Source organism: Balaenoptera physalus, assembly GCF_965194825.1.
Source record: "Balaenoptera physalus genome assembly, chromosome: 6".
Lineage (NCBI taxonomy): Eukaryota > Metazoa > Chordata > Mammalia > Artiodactyla > Balaenopteridae > Balaenoptera > Balaenoptera physalus.
Genome location: NC_138885.1, coordinates 8,832,228 through 8,853,361, shown reverse-complemented (window position 1 = coordinate 8,853,361; position 21,134 = coordinate 8,832,228).

The window sequence follows — 21,134 nt, the reverse complement described above, 5'->3', positions numbered from 1 at the left end:
TTTTGCACCAGAGAGCCCTAGAGACAGCAGAAGCAGACATTCAGGTAAGGGAATGAGGGCTTAGAGCAAGTATCTCTCCTGGGCTTAAGGATGGAAGGATGAACAGGCTTGTGCAAATGAGATCTTTAGTATGTTAGAGCAGTGTTAACCAAAGGTAGCACTCTATGCATGAAAACAGTTTGTGAATGATAGTAATGGAAATTAGACCATTAAAATGGAAAACAGATCGTGTGCACAACTTAAAATCAAGGACCCAGTCATTCATCTTTGTAGTGCCTACAAGTCTAGCACCTGGAAAATGTTCCATCAATATTTTCAGAAGACAATGAATTGGATCTAAAATGGAATAAGGAACAGTCACAGCCATGGCGTAAAAACATTAACAGTGCTAATTTAGGTACATCCCTGTGCATGTACTTTAAAGTAAATCTGTTTTCTTGAATGTTCAATACAAAGTTCATTGAAAAAATCAATCACTGTGTTAATTCAAACTGGCCTTGCAGACAACAGGGCTTAGTTCTGTTAACAATAAAATATATCTTGAATGTATCAGGGCATGGGAATTAGAGAATGCTATTGTTTTTCTTTATTCCCACAGCACTGAACATCTTAAATACCTATAAGAGACTGTCAGTGCATCCTTATGGGTTACTAAACAGATCGTCTGATCACTAGAAAGTGACTAGTCACTTAGGTTTTGAGATCTTGCTTACCTCCTCCTTGCCATTCTCTTAAAAATCAGGCTGATTTCCTGAAGACAGACAGTAGACAGACCCACTCTTGAGGAACATAGCATCTTATGGGAAATTGTTGAACAGTGCTCACAGGGGAGCATTTCACAAGAATCTTTTTTTCCCCTCTAAAGCCCAGTGTTTGGCTTTTGAAGTAAGGAGAAGATAAACTTTTGTTCACTTGTTGTGTTTCCTTTTGGTCAAGTGTATGCATTTTTGCACAGCTGGACCCAAGACCATTTCAAGATACAATCAGCACAAATACAAGTATTTGCCAGCCCAGCTCATAAGCTAGAGAAAAACAGGGAATATCGTCCTTTCAGACCATTGCTTTTGTTCTTTCATTGGCATGGTTTCTTCCTAATAGACAGAGCTCACTTCGGGGCCCAGCTGCTTCTTATTTCCTTTCAACATGCATCACAGAGAATAAACATATGGTTAACCAATCCTGACAGCCTTAAATAAAGCACATCAGATCATTGTTTGTCCCTTTGCAGTATCAAAGAGGCAACCCAGTGCTGCTGCTGCTGATTCAAAATGTCACCCTCCAAGAAAAGGGAGTAAAGATAAAGAAAAAAAAGGAAAGTTCCAGCCTGTTTATGTTAGCAAGCCTTGTCAATACAAATGTCCACACCTATAAATCCTTACATTTGCAGACCAGATTCCATTTCACAAGAGCCCATTTCACAAGACCCCACTATTCAGGTGTTAAAATAGAGGGAAAGAGGGCTTCCCTGGTGGCGCAGTGGTTGAGAGTCTGCCTGCCAATGCAGGGGACACGGGTTCGAACTCTGGTCCGGGAAGATCCCACATGCCGCGGAGCAACTGGGCCCGTGAGCCACAATTACTGAGCCTGCGCATCTGGAGCCTGTGCTCCACAACAAGAGAGGCCGCGATAGTGAGAGGCCCGCGCACCACGATGAAGAGTGGCCCCCACTTGCCACAACTAGAGACAGCCTTCGCACAGAAATGAAGACCCAACACAGCCATTTAAAATAAATAAACAATTTATTTATTTAAAATAAATTTATTCAAAATAAATAAATTAAACAAAAACAAAAACACAAAACTTAAAAAGAAAATAGAGGGAAAGAGAATAGACATGGGACATTCATCTTTTCGGAAACACCCATCCTCTATTAGCATGGACTATGCTGTTAGAGAAGCAGCTCTCACTCTGTTTTATTTATTTATTTATTTATTTATTTCATGAAGAAGTAGAGATTCAAGAATACAATTGTACTATAAGGAGCTGATTGATTTGATACCTGTTATTTTCCTGAATGTGGGACTATGTTTTATTCAGTACTGTAACCCTGAGATCCAGTAAGGATAGATACCTGCTTCCAGGTTGATGCTCATTAACATTTACTAAATGGACCTCAGGCTGTGGGTCCTAGATCTGCAGCATCAGCACCACTAGAAATGCAAATTCCTGGACCCCCCTACAGACATGCTGAATCAGAAATGCTAAGTGGACTTTTTGATGATGGCCATTTTGACTGGTGTGAGATGATATCTTAGATTGGGAGTTTGGGATTGACATGTACACACTGCTATATTTAAAATAGATAACCAACAAGGACTTACTGTATAGCACAGGGAACTCTGCTCAATATTCTGTAATAACCTAAACGGGAAAAGAATTTACAAAAGAATAGATACATGTATATATATAACTGAATCACTTTGTTGTACACCTGAAACTAATGCAACATTGTTAATCAACTATATTCCAATATAAAATAAAAATTAAAAAATAAAAAGAAATGCTAAGTGAAGCCCAGGAGTCTGTGTTTGAACAAGTCCTCCAGGTGATGCTGATGGATGTTCAGGTGTGAGAACACTGATTTACTAAAAGGAAGAAAAAAGGTAAGAAGGAAATGGAGTGGGTAAATGATAGTCAAATTAGATTTGGAAATGCATGCTTTAATACTCCTCTCAGGCACCAGCTCTTCTGGGAAGCTCTCTCTGGATCCCACTGCTTGTGACCAGCCTGCTAGCTAGGTTAGTTGTTCCCTCCTGGTGCTCCCATAGCCCCTTGTCATCCAACTGCAGGGGGTTAGACTTCTTAATTATATGCTTTGACTTCCATAACAGACCATCCTGACTAACTTTTGTAGTCTTAACGCTAGTACAGTTCACAGAGCACATTGGGTATGGGTATTTGTTGAACGAATGAGCGAACACAATATTCCTTTGCCAATATCAATGTCCACAGTCATATCCCCAGTTTTTGGTGTAAGGGTACATCTATGAATGAGAAAAGGCAGAAAGAGGAGTGTCTTTTTAGAATTATCACACAGAAAATATAAGAATATCCCAATACATATTTTTTTCTAAATAATACAATTGAAATTTATTTATTTATTTGTTTTTCCAGGTTATTTAAAAAACATTTTATTGAAGTATAGTTGATTTACAATATCATGTTAGTTTCAGGTGACTAGCACAGCTATTCAGCTATACATATATTTTTGAAATGTGCTTTTCTTTTCAAATGATCATGTATGAAAGACATAGAATCATGAAGACACATTTCTCCTTCACATATGTGAAACAGCACAAAAGCTTGTTGACAAATAAGTATTCATAACATACCCTGTATTAGTTTGCTGGGGTTACTGTAACAAAATACAACAAACAATGAGACTTAAACAACATGCATGTATGTCTCGCAGTTTTGGAGGCTACAAGTCTGACATCAAGGTGCTGTCAGGGTTGGTTCCCTCCAAGGCTGTGAGGGAAGGATCTGATCCAGGTCTCTCTCCTTGCCTTGTAGATGTCTGTCTTCATGTTCACATGGCATTCTCCCTGAATGCCTATCTGCTTCAAATTTCCCCTTTTTATAGTGATACTATGTTACTGAACTCAAGTTTGGCTGTTCTCCACTCTAAAGCCAATTATTCGAGAGGCAAGTGTCAGTAGAAATAAAGGTGCTTTATTCAGAAAAGCCAGCAATCAGGAGAGATGGTGGACTTGTGTCCAGAGACCAACTCTATTAAGCACCAGATTGTAGACACATCTTCATAAATCTTAAATCAGTTCTGCAAGGGAGGTTTTAGTATCTCCAACTTATTGGTGGAAACAGGGATTTGCAGACACAATAAACTCTCTGAAGGCCACACAGTGAATGAGATGGCAGAGCTGAGATCTGCAGCCAGGTCTGTGGAATCCCTGGGCCCTTCCTCTATATACAATGCTGAGAAGGTAGATGTTCGTGTGTTTGATTGTTTTTTGTTTGTTGTGTTGCATTGGTTGTGTTCTGTGATGGTTTGTGAGAAGACCCAGCTCTGTTCAGTGTGTAGACAAATCTGTTTGCCTCCAATGCCCTTTTGGCCAGAGTAGCATCTGTCGTACTGTAGAATTAACATTTCTTCCTCAGACCATGTAACTAACAATTTACTCTCTTCACCATCTTTATTATATCAGTACATAATTCTGTCACAATGAATACTGCTGTGTTCATTAATTATTGCTCACATATATACTTTCGCTCTCTAGTGAAACTATGAACTTCTTACAATCAGGAACTGTGTCCTGAGTTTTCAGCACCCATGGTGTCTTGTAAAATGCAGAGGAAACAAAATTTAAAAACAAAAACAAAAAACAACCTATAGGTACTTAATAAATGTTTATTTTCTGTGATTAAGTTTAAAAGGCCTTCTGAGAGAATGGTTAGTTACATACATAAACCTGATAACATTCTAATATGCTAGTAGAATAAGGTACTCTGTGTAATACATGTGTATAGATGAATAAAGGTCATCTGAAAATTGTTCTCTGCTTTTACTGGGTTATTCAGAGATGGCAAAACCTGTACATGTGCTGTCACTCCTCAACCCTAGCACCCATGGCAGACATTACTAGTTGATCTTGGAGTTTTTACTGCTGGGGTCAGACGCAGGTGCCGACGGTTTTGCAATGTAGCCTTGTAGCAATCACTACCAATCTATTCAGGGTGACATATAAAATGAAGCCAATTTGACATCTCTTGTCTCATTTACCTGTGGTTTTGAAACTGGAGAATGCAGAGCATTTAGGAAGAGTAATTATTCAACTAAAATGTCGTCAGCAGAGATTTGTGACCTGGGGGTCTCCCAAGTGGCCACGATACAAACATTCTCTTTATTCAGCTCCAGTAACACTAGCTATTATTTAAAAATTACATCAGTGTGATACCATGGATGGACCTTGACAGTAAAAATCAGATGGAGAAAGACAAATACCATAAGGTTTCACTCATATGTGGAATATTTTAGAAAATAAATAAATAAGTAAACAAAACAAAAGCACATAGACACAAGGAGCAGATTGGTGGTTACCAGAAGGGAAGGGAAGTAGGGGAGGGTGAAATAGGTAAAGGGGGTCCATTGTGTGGTGACAGATAGAACTAGACTTTTGGTGGTGAGCTTGCTGTAGTGTATATAGAAGGTCAACTGTAATGTTATACCAATGAAAACTTATACAACATTGTAAATCAGTGTTAATTTCAGTTAAAAAAAAATACTTGGATATGCCATATGTTGAATTTGAGTTAGCCCAAGGAGCAAATATTACTGTTAAAATTCTGAAGTTCTATATACCTGTTAAGCATGATCATTTCTATTTGTGCTTTCTACATTGTTATTAAATAAACTAAAATTATATTGACGTTATATTTTAAAAATAAATTTAAAAATAAAAAATTACAGCAGTGCTGGAGTAATTTGCAGTAATTTGGGTAATTTGTTCAGAAGTGACCCAAGACGAACTTAGTCTGTGACACTCTGCTCTTCATCCTTCAGGCTTTTGCACACTGCCCATGCTCAGGCTCATCCACAAATCTGTTAAGTCTGCCCAATTTAATCATAAATTCCAAGAAAGGAGTCCAGATATTGGTCTTTTTTAAATAGCTCCCCAGGTGATTTTAAATGTGCTAGTCAAAATATTATATATTTTATAATAACTATAAAAGGAATATGATCTTTAAAAATTGTGAATCACTATATTGTACACCTGTAACTTATATAATATTGTACATCAACTATACTTCAATTAAAAAAAAAAAACTCAAGAAAAAACAAGAATTGTAAATTAGAAAAAAATAAATAGAACTCTATGCCAAAAAAGTGACATCTTCTGTTTATAAAGTAAATTTATAAAAATTTTCAGGCACATCACTAGTCCTTGTAGCTTCCTCTCTGAAAAGGATAATAATGCAAATTAAAGGGACAAGAAAACATTTATTTAATTTGACTGAATTGTCCTGCTCCATCCAATATGGTAGCCCCTAGTCACATGTAGCTACAGAGTACTTAAAACAGATAATCAAACTATGTGCTGTAAGTGTAAAATACATGCTACATCTAAAGACTTCAACAAAAATAATGTAAAATAGCTCAGTAATAATTTTTACATATTGGTTACATGTTGAGGTGGTAATATTATATGTATATATATATATATATATATATATATATATACACACATATATATATGTATATATATATATATATATATATATACACACACATATATATGAAATTATTTTTAAAAATGTGCAGTCAAAGCAAAGAATCAGTGTAGGAGGGTATTTGTTAATAATAGTACCACTGAAGAAGATGCCTTCTAGGGACATTTAAAGGGAGGCTGTTAGCAAAAAAAAGTCCTTAGCAAACTTTCACAAATGTATATACAATAGTGAGATTTTAGGCCATAATATCCCGTGACAATCTTTAGGTCGCCATCATGAATGGACTCCCAGCCCTCACCTCCCCCAACCTGACTACACATCTGTTGGATGGGAACACATCCTCACACATGGTAATGAACCTCTAGAGTCACAGGGTTTGTGAAATCTCAGGTTATTTATAGGTATTTCCACATAGCATTTGGCCATTTTTTCTGTCCTATTAGAAAGTGTTTGTCCAGAGGGAAAAAATAATTACTTGCTTCACATTCACAAATTACCTAAAGGTATTTCCTTCAAAATTGCTGTTTCTGGTGATTTGCTGATATTCAGTTTCCCTGAAGCTTTAATATTTATTTTCTTGAGAAAAGAACATCTTGAAGCTTTCATGAAGTGTAAGTTTCAGAGAACTGTATGGGATTTTTTTCTCCCTGGTACAAAATGCAGAGAGTAGTTATTGTTGTGCTGTGTTTTGTTTTATTAAATAAAAGCAAACTGCTTCCAAGGTTTGTTCATCTCACCACCTTGGATACTCTTCATTGCATTGGCTTTTCTCAATAGCAGCTTCACCGTATGTGAAGTAACAGGGTGAGATGACCACGAACAGAAGGCAGCAGAAATTTGGGCCCCAGGAATAGAAGTGCAGTGTCTAGTTATGGACCCCTCCTTACTTGCTCTGGCCATAGCACTCCTACTCCACCACCAAAGCCTTCTTAAAATATCTTAATCCCATCTCCTATTCCAAACCGTTGTAGCTGAAGTTATTATTTACACCTAATGCAATCCTGATGTTTGCCTCTTTATATAATTTTGATCCACTTTCCACTATCTTGCCCTCCTCCTTGAAATGCTTGGACAAATATTTTAGGTGAAACTGGAAAACACTACCAGTCGAGGGGTTTTCCCTTCGCTTGCTCCATGCTGGTTGATAAATATTTAAGAGCATGTAATATTGCAAGAGGAAGAAGTGCAAATTTTGGAATGGAACCCAGAAACATAACTAGCACAATGAAAGGTGATAGCAGATGTCAGGGAAAGAAAATAGAGTAAATAATGTTGACATTATTTTACCTAAATATAAAATAGGATTTGTGTTAGGTCTAGCCACTCCATGGCAATGGGGTACCATTTTCCTGTTTGTATCCCAAGAGGATTGCAACAATTTCTTGAAGCTGAATTTACACAGCCCCTGAGAGAAATGACTTCCTACAACCAGATGTGTCTAAGTGGAGGCTACTGGTCCATCTTCAGAGATTCATGAAAGCCATATCTCCATCACTTTGAAGATGCCCTACACAGTCCTGGGTTTTGGAGTCAGTCTAAAGGCAAATCCCAGCTCTGACCCTGACTACTTGATATTATGAGAGTTGATAAACTATTTTCACACAATTCTCCAGGAAATTCTTCAAGGGAAATACCCAATAATTGTGTGATTCTTGAGTCACGGTGTCTGGTAAAGGAGCTCTAAGTCTAATGCAGGACTGTGATAAATAGACAAGAACTTGTGGTAAAGTGCCCGATACAGAAAAGTGAAATATCTTTCATGGACCCATACAAGACACTTGTCTTTCACCGGGACAAAGGAAGGTTTTTCAGAGAATGGTAACACTCACCCAGACTTAGCAGAGCAGAGGTCAGGACAGGGCTTTCTGGGCAGTTTGTGCTTCAAATGCAGATACCCCAAAATCTGGATCCTTGGAACAATATAAAAGTTTGCTCAGGGCTGGGAGACTTAGCAGGCAGGAGTTGCTGAGTTAGTCTTCCCATGGAACTGTGAAGCTTGATTCTCCTCATTGCTTAAGTACAAACTGTGGTGAAAGCATGAAGACTTTATTTCTTTGCAGAAAATGACCCTGAAAAGAAAGCCAGCTGCTAATGTTTGCAGTAGCAATGAAGAGAAAGGGGTGATTCTTAGTCAGAAAATAGCTTTATAAATTACTTTGGTTTTATATTTATAGAACAATTCATAGCCTATAGGGTTCAACTACATTTTCCACTTATATTTAGGGCATCTAGGGTTGGAATTACATGCTACAGTGTATGCAAATTGGGAGAATTTAGAATATCATAGAACATTTCTTGTAAATGACCAGGGTCTGCTCTAGTTCTGATCATTATGGCTAAAGCATAAAGAAAATCATGCCCTGAAGCTCAACTTCAAGCAGTGCAGCTTGTTCTGATGTATTATTTCCCCTCTAATATCACAGCTTCTGTGATAGCTGGAGGCTCATGGTAGAGAACACAGGGAAACACAGCCAGGCTCACAAGCACACACCAGGATGGCTTTTTGTTGTTCTTCACACTTATACCTCTTGAAAGAAACCACAGCTAATTTTCTGAAGATAAATGGAGACTTATTCAAATGAGTTACTGAACAAAAAAACTTATCAAAAACATCCACCATGATTTCAAAGTTTAATGTGTCATCATGCTAATTCTTGTTGGTCTCTCAAGGTTGGCTATATAATGAGACTCGTGACTTGCTTGATAGATGATACCGGATGAGGCCCTTGTGCAGAAATCTCTATGTTACCAGCAGAACAATGATTCCTCAGCTCTTGTCCCCTTGAAGGAAAGAATTCAATGGAAAGACATAGTACAATTTCAAGCAGCAGGAGTTCTATTAAACAAAGAGAAAGCACACTCTCAAGAAAGGAGGAGAGTGGGCTGTCTGGGGGCCAGAAGCAGCCCCACAGAGAGGGTAGGGTTGGTTTTCTCAGAGTGGTGGCAGCCCCTCCCTGTGTCCTGTGGCATTTGATTGACAAGTTGATTGACAGCTTGAGGTTATATAAATTTTCTCCTTGGGCACAGGCGCTTACCCATAAGCACTCAAGCAAAACCTACGGAAGGTCGGTGGGGTGGCAGTGGAGGTAGGGGGCCGCAGTGGTAATTCATTATAAATACGTCATAATGAACCCCGGACCCGCGCCGACTGGTGCAGTTGCTGGTGCTCTGGAAAAGCCCTTTGGGTTTTTGAAATCGCATTTGGCCCTGATAAGACTGGAAACTTAGTGGTTCTTAACCACAAAAGGGAGGATCTCTGGGCATGTTCTGGTCACAGGTATCAAGGTGGAGGAAGGAAAGATGACCCCGTCCAGGATGGGGCGGGACCTACTCGTGTTTGACTAGCTACCTAACATTTACATCTGCAGTTATTTTTCTTACTGGGCACTGAGGGGATTGCAATTGGCTTCCAGACCCAAGGTTTAAGGCCAATCTAGGAGGTCATTATATTGTGGCAGCTGGGGTCCCTGAGGCTGAGATAGATTGTGGGTGGAGTTAAGTTTGAAGTTAACTTGACAATACAGAGGTAATCCACAAGGGTGAGAAGAAAAGAGAAGACGTTGAACACTGACAGAAACAAGGAGGAGAGAAATATGGGTGTGTGTGTCGATTTAGAATGTAGAGTGAAGTAGTCATCACTCTGAATTTTGCTTATGTGTGTTCAGGGGCTGAAACCCAGTGTAGGATTTTATCTTGCTACACTGGAGTGAGAGTCGGGGTTTAGTGATTTTAACTCAACATCATCCCACTCTCAAAGTTCTTAGACCAACATGTTGAAAAATGATCTTTTAGAGAAATTAGAATACTGGATGTTATAGAATCCCCTCCCCAACACTAGCTGCTTACAGAATTCTATCCTCCTTTCTCGGAGGCACAAAGTACTCCCCATTGAGTTGCATCCCTTGTAGTTTGGTGTGGAAATGTAACCAAAATGTCTCCAGAGAAATGCATGTGTGATACTTGCCAATTCCAGGCATGACCCAGAAGAAACCTTCCACAGGTGCACCTCCATGGACTTTCCTTCTGAAGGTAGGATGCCAATACCAACACACCTGAGGACAAGATGGAGTCATAAACTGGAGAGACCTTCAGTCCCTAAATCGCTGAGTGGAGTAGAGGCACCTGCCAAGCAGGAAAATCCACTCTGGACCATTATCTGAGGAAGAAACAGGTGTATCTGAGCAAGCACACATTGGGGGTTGATTTCTGACAGCCATCCTACCATGCTGGCGATGCTTTGATTGCCTCTCAGATCCACACTGGGACCTTCTGTGCCCTGCTGTCTACCCAGAGAGGCTATCTCCATAGACTACACCCCCTGGACTCCTTTACTCTCCTGCTTTTGGTTGACTGTAGTCAAAAGGATACACTGGCAGCAACTTAGAACATGAGAGGACCCAGCGGGAGATGAGAAAAGAGGATAAAAGAGGAGGAAGGTGTTTATCTTCATGCTCCCTCTTGGTTTTATTCAGGCAGCTACTCTAAGGCACCTATAACTATCACTGAATGCTGGAGACACAGATCCTTCTCATCCTCCTTCAAACCAAGAGTGTTAATGAATTCCCACTGTACCTGGGTGACTTGCCAAGTCTAATTTTTTCCCTTAGTCCTTCCTGCACCTTTGTAAATAGGTATTTCCTTAAAAATCTATTCATTTAAACCATGTTGATCATGCCATCTATTCCTTCTGGGACTCTGGCAGATACAAACTCTGTAATTATCTCATTCTCTAACCATAAACTTGCCCAGTCACCTCCCTCAACCCTCAACCCTTTACTGCTGATTTCCAGAGAAATATAGAAAGGGAATGATTTCAGGACTCCCTTGGTGGTGCAGTGGTTAAGAATCCGCCTGCCAGTGCAGGAGACACGAGTTCAAGCCCTGGTCCGGGTAAAGCCCACATGCTGCAGAGCAACTAAGCCCGTGAGTCACAACTACTGAGCCCGTATGCCACAACTACTGAAGCTTGTGCACCTAGAGCCTGTGCTCCGCAACGAGAAGCCACCGCAATGAGAAGCCTGTGCACCGCAGTGAAGAGTAACCCCCGCTTGCCACCACTAGAGAAATCCCGCGCACAGCAACAAAGACCCAACGCAGCCAAAAATAAATAGATTAATTAATAAAAAAAGAAAAAAGAAAGGGAATGCTTTCTAGTCTCTTCCTATGCTCACCATTAACACTATGCAAATAAAGGCCCAGAGAAGGAAGTAGACTTTCCCAAAGCATTCAGCATTTTAAGCATAGAGCCAGGTCTCTGGCTGAAAAGGAGTGAACATAAAGGGGAGAACTTTCTAACAAAAGAACACAGCTGGAACTAGAAACATCATTGTTCCTTTCCTCCTGATACTTCTTTGTCTGGATGCCAAGGATGGGTCACCCTGGGAAACATTCCTTGCCATCTGTTCTCAACCAGTTAGGAATGTTGTCAAGAAGTGTGTTGGGAATCCCATCTTAGACCTAGGAACCTGAGCTTCCTGTTGTGAATCCACAGGGATTCCTTAGAGCCCCTGCTTCTGCATTGATCTCCTGGGGCAAATGTGTCTGAAATCAGCATGTGGGGTTGACCTAGGTCCCTCCCAGAGAGAATCCCCCATTGACATTATGGCAGTAGAGACATTCCCATCATCTTCCTCAATATGCTTCACAGATGGAATCTGCTTTGGGGAAATGTGAATGCCTCTGCAAGGTTATCCTGGTTAGCTGGATGGGGGAGATGGGGCGGGCAGGGGCCTAGGGTCCCCAGCCATCTTAGATAGCAGCAAGCAGATAGAAGAGCTTGGAACAGGAATGGAAAGCCCATCCTGTAGTTCTCAGAGGAATGGTGATTGCATTTTCTCTCTTGACCTTCTTCATCACCAGCTTTATATTTCAGGGGCATTGGGGCAGGGAGAGGTCAATGTGGCCCCTTAGAGACACTTGGCTCACTGACCTTTTAGTGCCTTCTCTCCTAAATACCTCATATTTCTAGTCTTGTTTCCCTGACATCTTCCAAATAGCACTCAAATTAACTCCTAGGAGAAGGCACTGTGGGTTCTTTGTGGGCAGGGTCTGTAATTTATGAGGCTTTGTGTCTCTTGTACCCACACCAGGTCCTGGCAGGTAGCAGCTGTTCATAGAATGTTCACAATCTTAATGACACCCAATGAATGTGGTTGAGAATGCCCAAAACATCAGGAGGCAGGAATTAATTGTAGTAATTAATTTAGTAATTTTGGAATTAATTTTAAAGTTTGCCTGCCTTGAAGACCACCTTTAGAAAACTTAAGAAAAAGAATGATCAAATACCCTTTTGCAGGAGATTTTAATGCTGTAATAAAATATACGTTCCATTGCATTTATAGGAATCAAAACTATACATTTCTGTGGTGAGTCAAGTTGTGAGAAATATTACTCCTAGTATGCCAATTACTTAGCCATTGGGTTAGTCATCAGCTATTTCTATATTCTTATTTTGTATCTTTGAAACTCCCCAATACTATGAATTCCCTGCATCTTTATAATGTTTATCAGATAATTCTGTTCTAAGTGCACCCCAACTACTGATCACCTGCCCTCAACCCTGTGTTCATCTGATATTTTTGTTTCTAAGTCTTCACCAGACTGCATCATCTAAGTTTTAATAGACCTCAGAAACCTAAAAAAAAAAAAAAAATAGCTCATCTTCCCTGTCCTCTTACTCCTTCCAAACTTCAATCTAAAAACCTAATCAAACATTTGTCCCTCTCTTTTAGCCCCGTCCTCTGCTGTGGTTCCCCTGTTTATCTTCCTTTCTCTCTGGTATAGCCCTTAGAAAGTATCCCAATCCAATCTCATCTGAAGGTTCAAACAATATTTTTCTGGCTGACCTTATAATAGATGCCCTGCTTTTCTAAACAGAAGGATGCAGAGAGAGAGAAAGTTTGCTTTTCCTGTTTGAAAAGAAAATTGAGATTTATAATATAATTTTAGAACTGAAATATAACTGAAATATCAAAGAATCCAGGACCCTATTAGATAAGGAAGCCATGATTCAGAGAGATTAAGTAATTTACCTAAGCTCACACAGCAACTTGTTACAAATTTAAGATTATACCGGGGTATCATAACTCCCAGTTGAATCCTCATTCCAACCTTTCAAGAGTCCATTTAGCTAACATTTGTTGATTAACCACCACAAACTAGAATTAGAGTCTAACTGGAGACCTGAAGCAGCTCATACAGGACCCTGTCCTTGAAATGCATGCAGTCACCTAACAACTACAGAGACCAAAAATTACACAGCTTCAATTTACAAATAATTTATACTAATATCAAAATTCAAATTCCCAGTAGGTACCTAGAGCTGTATAGTTTTCAAAGTTCATACAGACCTATTAGCTCCGTGGTTTCATTTCACCTTGTGGGATAATTGTTCCTTGTATTGAATTCCTCTTTTGGTCTTATCATTTTGCAGCTCATTCTCACTAGGACCTAAAGCAGTAAAACCGACAATCCTGACAATCTCCAGAAAGAGTTGTGAGTGCAGCCGCCAAAGTCCTCACCCGGATGTGATTACGGACGGGTTTATTTCGCCCATCGGGGGATTTAGAGTAAATCATACTTTCCCAGGCTCTCCACTTTCACACACTACACTTACTGCCTAAAGCAATATTCCTCAAACTTCAGTATTCATCTGAACACTGGGTTCCACCCAGAGAGTCTCTGATGCAGCAGGTCCTGGTGGGGCCTGAGAATTTGCTTTTCTGAGTTCCCGGGTGATGCTGATGCTGTCGATCTTGGGCATGTATTTTGAAAAACACTGGAAAAGCAGTCTTTTCCTGCTTCCACTTATGACTCAACTACTGCTAATCTGAACCTGTGACCTACCCTCTTAAAATGAGCACAGGTGGCTCTTTGGGGAAGCCCCCTTGACTTCCTTCAGCACCTCCAAGGGACACATCCGTGGTGTCCCACTGATGTCTGGACTTCCCCTGTCATGGTGTTCAGTGCTGCATCATTGATGTTCAGCACTGCATCATTGAATCTGTGTTCTTGAGTGGTGAAAGGGCAGAGGTAGATTTCCTTGACACTCAGCCCAGTCTGGCACAATTCTTGGCACAGAACAGGGTTTATTCATGCAGAGATGTGTGCCATAGGGAAGAGAGATAAATTCAACAAGCATATGTTGAGAATTTAAGGTGTGGGAAGATCTGGGCCCAAGATCCATTTGTAAATACATGTCAGGAAGAGTCTAGTTGGAAGGTGCGGTTAAATTAGTGACTGAAGGTGAGGCAGAGATTTGCCTCTCTCTTTGTATGTGTTTGTGGCTTTTGCTCAAGTGCCTGTGTCTGCTTCCTTCTCTCTGAATCTGAGCTGGCCTTGTGACTTGCCTTGGTCAGGGACATGTGACAGAAGTGGCATTAAGCTAGTTCCAGGCCTAGTCTTCTAGAGGCTTTGCAGCTTCTGCCTTTATTCTGTGAAATCAGATGCCATGTAAGAAACCCAACTACCCTGAGCCTTCCATGCTGTGAGGAAGCCCAAGATACCTCTGTGGTGAGGCCATGGGGAGAAACATTCCCCACCATCTTCCGTTTTACCTTAGTTAGCGTTTTTCTTACCATTTTCCTTTTTTTCTTTCCCCCTTCCCTCTTTGGACATAAGTTTCTGTTAAAGCGGTTCTTTGGCTGGTTGTTTTTAGTACTCTAAACTGTTTCTGAGCAAGCACAGAAATTTAGCAAAATTATGTAAAATTGATCCTGAAGTTTTAGAATGGCAAAAAAATGTACAATTGTTTACATAACAGAAAAGGCTAAGCAGAAAGTAAATTTCAATTTGTCAGTATAGAGGCTCTGCTTTATGTACACTTAATGTGAGATATATACCGTCATATAAATTTGGATGTTGATGTGAGGGTGAAGCTTTCTTTGACTTTCTGGGCCAGAAGAGATGCCAACTTTATGCAGACAGATGAGTAGCCTCCACTCATGCCACATAGATACAGCTGAGACCAGTAGATCAACACTATTCTGAGGAATAAAAGTCATTTTTTTAAGCCACTAGTTTGGGAGTGGTTTGTTACATAGCAAAAGATAGATAAAAGATATGAAATTTGAATTTGGTGCCCGTCAAGTTGTAGTATTAATATCATTCTCTGTAGACTAATGTTATACTATAAAACATCAGTGATATTTTTGGAATGGACCCATATTCACACATAATAAATGCAATCGAAAAAGACTAGTTCTAGGGCTTCCCTGGTGGCGCAGTGGTTGAGAATCTGCCTGCCAATGCAGGGGACACGGGTTCGAACCCTGGTCTGGGAAGATCCTACATGCCACGGAGCAACTGGGCCCGTGAGCCACAATTACTGAGCCTGCGCGTCTGGAGCCTGTGCTCCACAGCAAGAGAGGCCGCGATAGGGAGAGGCCCACGCACCGTGATGAAGAGTGGCCCCCGCTTGCCACAACTAGAGAAAGCCCTCGCACAGAAACGAAGACACAACACAGCCATAAATAAATTAAAAAAAAAAAAAAAAGAAAAAAAAAGAAAAAGACTAGTTCTCCCCAATGGTCAGCCATTCAAAATAGTTCATAAGATATTCATTCCATCTATAATAAAAGGTAATGTGGTATCTTGTTTAAGAGAATGGATTCAGGAATGAATAATATTAAAACTAGTGATAGTAATAATGATCAGTTATTGAACCCTTACTATGTATATACATTGTGTGTTGAATGACAATTTTCTCACTTAATACTCGCAAAATGACATAAGAATCATAAGTCATGATGTAATGTGGAGAAATCTGAGACCACCTGTTTGGTAAACTACAATATTGATTCAAATGTATTTTTTCATCTTCTATAACTGTAGATCTAGATCTCATCCATATAATAAGGCATGCAGACTCTCCATCCTTTTAAGTCCACCATATTGTATTTTTAGACATAAGCAACCCCCACCATTGCCAGCAGCAACAAATAATATTGATATGTTTTTAGTGGCAAGAATGTGTAGACAAATTCCTGACTCAGATAAGGTTAAAAACGGGGTTAGAAAATGTTAACCACATCTCTTGACTCTGGGAACTCTCAGAGGCATTTTCAAGCTAATGAGCTCTGAGAGTACTATGTAACCTTGCTGGAAATGATTTGACCTTGAAATCCTTTCAGACCATCAATTAACAACACATACAGATAGCGATATTCCTCAAAATACAGATTGGAAAGTGCTGTTATAGACAAAGGAATGAGGTAGTCGATTGATTTTTAACTGAAACAGCAAGGCTGGGAAAAAAAAAAACAGAAGTCAATGTGTAGACACAGCTCTATTTGACATTATTTAATTTTGTATTACAATTTTTAGTGGCATACGTTATGTTCTTTTACATTAAAAATTAAAACTTTTGCAAATATAAATATTTTAAAAATCATTTCTGGTATGGAGGTCCAGGAGAGAGTCCACATTCCAAACACATGTTACTGATCTCAGAAGGATTCACAAATACAGATTTTATTTTCCTTGTAGCCTAAGCCATGTTGACCTATAACTTCGAGAGGAGATGCTCAATGATGATAAATAGGGCATGGCATGCATACCTCTTTCTGCCCATTGATGGAATGTCTTTGTAGCTCAGATTCCATTCCAGAAGTGGATCTTCCCATCAAAGAGAATGGAGTGAAATGTCTGTACTGCAGTGTAATAGAGAACACACATTGGACTGAATGACCAGATAGAAGAGAGAAAGCTTTCCTGTATGGTATGTAAAGCAAATGGCCATTTCACAGAGCACACTGAAAGAATCTTTCAGAATCAACTGAAATAATAGTTCTGAAACTGAATTTTAAACAGGTGTTTTAGTGGGGAATAAAAATAAACCTGAGTCCGTGACAAAGGTCTGCCCTAAAATAAGGTGCTATAATCTCTGTGTAATCATGTGAGAAAGGAAAAGATTGGATATTAAAAATCAGAATTGCTGGAACTGTCCCCTTAAACTTTTTTTAAAGAGGAAATGAGTGTTAATATCAGAACCCAATCTATATTATTTTGAGTACATGCTTATGTGTGACTGAGAAGTCGTAGATTTTATAAATTTCTCATTCAATATTGTGAAATTAAATAATGTCATTTACAGCAACATGGGTGGACCTAGATATTATCACACTAAGTGAAGTAAGTCAGAAAGAGAAAGACAAGTATATGATATCACTTATATGTGGAATTTTTAAAAAGGATATAAATGGACTTATTTATAAAACAGAAACGGACTCACAGACATAGAAAACAAACTTATGGTTACCAAAGGGGAAAGGGGGTGGGGGATAAATTGGGAGTTTGGGATTAGCATATACACACGACTATATGTAAAATAAATAATCAACAAGACCTACTGCATAGGAAAGGGAACTCTACTCAATATCCTGTGATAAATTATATGGGAAAAGAATCTGAAAAAGAATGGATATACATATATGTATAACTGAATCACTTTGCTGTACACCTGAAACTAACACAATATTGTAAATAAACTATACGCCAATATAAAAGAAAAATTAAACTAAAAAATAAAAATAAAATAAAATTCATATTTTATGGTAAGAAGACAAGAAAAATTTAAATGTAAAAATATTTTCTCTGCCCTTTGGCCTCTTCTCTCCCCCATTGTGCATTTTATATCTACATTTTGCATTGACCAAAACTTCCTCATCAGCAGAAATACCTGCTCAACCATAAAGAGCACCATTCTCCTAGCATCAACAAGACAACTCCTTAAAAGATAATATTCCTTCCTGCTAAGGGATCACATGGTGCTCAGATCTGGATTGTGTAAACCGTTAATAATACGTCATTTAATGTACAGCCCTCTGTCTCAAAAAACATATAACTGCCTCGACTTCTAAAGAGTCGGAACAGTTCTCAGAGCTTTCTGAGATGCTTTTCCCAGGTTACAATCCTCAAATTTGGATCTAGCAAAAATGATGCAATTGAATGAGTTCTATCAAGTGAATACAGTCGTGTTACCACCATTATGATCTAGCAATGGAACGTTTCCATTATTCCAAAAAGTCCCTCAAGCTCTTTCTACTCCCACCCCTGGCAACTACTGATCTGCTTTCTGTCTCTCAGTTTTGTCTTTTCTAGAGTAACACATGAATGGTATCTTCTATATGTAGTTATTGGGTTTGGTTTCTTTAATTTAATATAATACTTTTGAAACTCATCTGTGTTGTTGAAAGTGTAAGTAGTTCATTCTCTCTTGTTGTTGAGGAATATTCCTTTGTATGGATGCAACACAACTTATTTATTCATTCACTAGCTTATGGGGATTTGAGTTATACTCAGTTGAGTCTATTAATAATAAATCTATGGACATTTATCCAGGTCTTTGTGTGGACATATGTTTTCATTGTTCATGGATAAAAGTCTGGATTGCTGGATAGTATGGTAAGTGTGTATTTAACTTTAGGAGAAATTGCCTAAATGTTTTCCAAAGTGAGAGTTTCAGTTGATCCAAACTATTTAATACAGTGTCTGTTCAAATCTTTTGACTGCTTTTTTTTTTTTTTTTTTTTTAATTGAGATGTTTGTCTTTTTACTGATTTGTAAAATTTCTTATCTATTTCTGGCTACAAGCCCTTTGTCAAAGTATATGTTTGGTAAATATTTTCTCTCATGTGTAGCTTGTATTTCTCTTTTCTTAACTATTTTTTGAAGAGTAGAAATGTTTAGTACTTTTGACAATGTACAAGTTATCATTATTTTTCTTTTATGATACATACTTTTTGTATCTTTTCAAGAAATCTTCACCTAATCCATGGTCAGAAAGATTTTCTCCTTTTTCTCACCTAAAACTTACAAAACTTTTATAGGTTATAGGTTTCACATTATAACTATGATCTATTTTATGTTAGTTTCTGTATATGGTGTGAGGTAAGAGTTGAAGTTTATTTTGTAATTTGAATATGGTATTTAATTGTTCCTAATCATTTGTTAAAAATACTGCTGTCAATGATATTGACACATTGAAGTGTCTTGGTACCTATGCTGGCAATCAACTGACCATATGTATGTGAGTCTATTTCTGTACTATGCCTTCTTTTCCATTACTCCAAATGTCTGTCCTTAAAACAGTACCAGAAAGTCCTGATTACTATAATTTTCAGAGTGAGTCATTAAATGAGGTATTATAAGTTCTCCAACTTTGCTCTTCTGTTTCTTGTTTTTGATATTAAAAGTCCTTTACATTTATATATAAATGTTAGAAGTAGCTTATCAATTTCTGAAAATATCCTCCTGGGATTTTGATTAGGATGTGTTGAATCTATACATCAATTATTTATTAATAACATTGAGTCTTCTAATTCATCAGCATAGAATATATATATCCTCATTGATTTAGATCATCCAAGACTTTTCTTAGCAATGTTTTATAATTTTCAGTGTATTGTTCTTGAACATTATTTATTATATTCATCTGTAAGTATCTCAGTTTTGTTGCTATTATGAATTATATTACTGTTTTAAATTCTGTTTCCAACCGTTCACTGCCCCTATGTAGAATTTCAATTTATTTTGTATTCTTGCCTTTTATCTTGCAACCTTGCTAAGGTCACTTACTATTTCTGGTAACTTTTTACAGATAATGGGATTTTTCATGTAGACTGCAAATAAAGACACTTTTACCACTTGCTTTCCAAACTATATGCCTTTTATTATTATTATTACTATTATTATTATTAGCCTTATTGCGCTCATTTAATGACTCCAAGCAAGAGACTTTTAAACACATATTTATAGAATATTAGATTTTTTTTTTACATATATAATTATGTTTTAAATTCACAACACTACATAAATAGATATTATTGTTGCCATTGTAAAAATAAAGAAACTGAGGTTCAGAGACTTCAGTTTACTGTAGTATTAATCCACATTTTTAATTTAAGACTATCTTACCATTAAAATTCTATTCTAAATGATCCTACCTCACCCCAAATTTAGTTATTCCTGGTGACCTATGAGTTATCCTTTCTCCCTTGTAAAAGTGCCCCTTTATCTCTACATTTGCTCTCTCCCAGGATTCTTCTTTCCCCACCTCCTTTCTTCTTACCTTCCTCTCCTATTCCCAGACACGAGTACAGAGCACCAGCTGTGACCACAGTGAATCAGGAACTGGGAATTAATGAAAGGCATGCCAGCTACCCTCAAGCTCTTAACAGCTAGTTTAGAGACAGTGAATTGTTGAATTGACTTCCAGAGGCAGCATGAGATATGATGGGTATAGAGAGGGAGGCATATATGTAACTGCATAACCCAGTCAGAAAGGACTTACGACACAAAGGGGAAAGTGCAAAAAGACAAAAATCTCATTTTTGTGTGTGTTCCAAGAAAGTGCAAGGTGCCGGGTAGAGAGTGATGAGAAATACATTTGGAGTGTGTGTTAGTTACAATTCAGACAGGAAAATGAATGTGACTCAGGTGTTTCAAACAAAGAATTTAATACAGAGAATTAGTTACTGAAGGATGGTAGAATTGGAAAGATAAATAGAGAACCATGAGGCAATCTTGGATTTAGAAAGAGGAGGCACCCCCTAACATGCTAGGGCTGGAGGGACTTAGACAAAAAGATAGCATCTGCAGGGTTAAAAACCCAGGACTGCTCACAGGAGCTAAAATCAGGGTAGAAGCTTATTAGCAGAGTTGGAACCCTCCAGTAAACATACCTCTGGGGATGCTGGGGAAAGCAGAGAAAAAATTACAAAGAAATGCCCTCTCTCTTCTCATCCTCTGTCTTCAAAACTTCTGTTAGTGTCTCCTATTGAATGACCATAGCAGGAAGCCAGAGGGCAAGAGATTTTAGGAAATGAAGTTTACAGGAACAGAAGGATGAGGAAATAAAATGAGAGAAAACAGGCAAAGCTCTCAGAGGAGTAAGGAGGGCTGTGAAAAGAAGGCCCAGAGGAGAGTCTTGGAAGACCATGACCTTGATT